Here is a 2,325-nt window from a genome sequence, read left to right as displayed (position 1 = left end):
ACCAATCGTTCTATCGTCGCGGAATCTACGCGTTGCCCGAAAGATGGGAAAAATGTATAGCTAGCGAGGGAAAATACTTCGATTAATGTATTTTTTGCTTTTGATGTCGAAATAAATGAGTTTTTTAAACAAAAAAACCGCAGGAACTAAGTTTACCACCTAATAAATTTAAAAGCAGCATTAGGTATTACAATTTTTTTTTATCTCAAGTTGTCGATTTCATCCTGTTATAAACTCTATTATTATAATTATTAATTATATTTTTTCAATTGATTATTTTTTAAGTATTCTACATTCTGGATTAAGGTGGACACATCTTAAAAAATTATTTGCATGCATGAACATCCCATGTTTTGATTTCAATACATTCAAAAAGTACGAACGAGAAATTAGATTAGCTGAGTAGGTATTATAGGCCGGTTCTAACCCATGGTCCTCCGAGGGAGGGTGAGGGGCGGGGGGTACCGCGGGCGAGGGGGGTATGACGTCACCGGGGGGGGCACGGCCGGGGGTATGCCGTCACCGCGGGAGGGGTTATCATCGGTCGGTAATTGGGGGGGCATACCGATGTTACCGACGGTCGGTAATTTTTACCGATATAACATTTAATTTTTTTACCAACATATAATTTTTACCAACATATAATTTTTGCCAACATATAATTACCGATAATATCAACGATCGTTAATTTATTACCGATATTATATACCAACATTTAATTTTTTACCAACATATATTGTGGTTGCGTTAGTATCGCTCATAAGATCTTAGCCTTATTCTACAGCGCTCGCAGTGGGAAAGTATATTCAATAATTATGCTCCGTTTACGGAAACCAGAACATTTTTATTTTAAGTACAGTTGGTGTGTGTGTCTGTGTGTATGTGTGTTATTTCATTGTCGAGGCTCCCTTCCAGGGCCGGATCCTGGGAGATCGTTTCGACCTTTGGAAGGTCCCGCGTAATGCGGGCTTCTTCGGTGAGCCGACGTGGGCTCGGAACTTCCCCGGCCGTGCTTGCTTGCGTGGAGACCCTGGTTGTCGGACGCGTGGATCCGGGTTTTTGGGCGTCGTCGGGATCCTGACGACGCCTGGTGCTAGAGTCGGCTTTCTGGGCGACGTCTGTGTGGCTTGGTGAACCTGGGCCGTGGACACCTTTTCTAATGGAGATAGGTACCGGGGTGAGAGCGGTCGGCGGGCTCTCACGTCCCACGTCGTGAGCCTCTCCAGTGGTGGCCGGGTGCACCTAACTGGAGCGAGGCACAAGGGCGTCAGTCTCCATGGATGTAGTGTTGCCGCTTCCTCTCTTCCTGGGTCCTCGTTCGGTATTAATGCGGGCCGCCTGAGCGATACCCCGGTGCGCAGTCGCTTCCGTGGTGATGGTGTGCGGGGTATGCGAGTCGGAGACGGCGTCGTTGGCAGGGAGGACCAGGAGGAAACCGGAGAGCCGAGCTCGGGTCCTACAGGTTCCTCGTCAGCATAATCATCGCTGTCGCTCCCGAACAATGCGTGATATTGTTCGCGGAGTCGTGAGCGGGCGGTTTCTCTAGCCTCACCCTGAGGCTGTTGCTTGTCGGGCTTCAGGGTGCTGCCCTAGGATTCTTATGGTGTGCGAGTTGTCTCCCTAGAGGAGAATTGGCTCTTTATTGCTTTTGATCTCGTAGATCGTTCCTCTGTGGAGGTTGAGAGCGGAGTCCGTTCTTCCGGCGTTTCCGTCCGCTATTTATACTCCAGACCTTTAATTGTGTGGAGTATTGGTGCTTTACATTTCCGCGAAAATCGCGAGGCTCGCGATTCCTCGAATTTATGTAGGTCCCGTGCTTCCACGAATTCGTCGCGGGCTTGCACATTCACCGTTGCCCCTCTTCTGAATCTCGAGGCTCGCGATTCTTCGATTTCGTGCAGGTCCGCGCTTCCGCGAATTCTCGCGGGCTCGCATTGACCATTGCCCCTCTTCTAAAGTCTCGAGGCTCGCGATTCTCCGAATTTCGTGCCGGTCCGCGCTTTCGCGAATTCTCGCGGGCTCGAGCTTATCGCACTCCGCCGCGTTTCTCGGAAACGCGTCGCGAGCCTCGCGGTTCTTGGAAAGGACAATGCGTAAGGTGCGCTCCGTAAGCGTCCCTTTAACTGGGAGCGATGCACCTTGCGTGGCGTCTCGTTCTCTGAGACGCCACATCGGTAAATGATTTAATTTACTATAAACTTTATCGACAAAAATGCATTAAGCAATGACAAATTTTTGTTTATATTAAATCCTGTAAAAATGAGTGTTATAACTTGATCGTCATATTAGTACCAAAGGAAGCCTGTGTGATAATAATGTTTTTAA

Source organism: Odontomachus brunneus, unplaced genomic scaffold, assembly GCF_010583005.1.
Source record: "Odontomachus brunneus isolate Ranch 3 - 2012 unplaced genomic scaffold, Obru_v1 Obru_scaffold_223, whole genome shotgun sequence".
NCBI classification, from domain to species: domain Eukaryota; kingdom Metazoa; phylum Arthropoda; class Insecta; order Hymenoptera; family Formicidae; genus Odontomachus; species Odontomachus brunneus.
The sequence above is the reverse complement of the archived record's forward strand: the minus strand, read 5'-3'. Positions refer to the sequence as shown.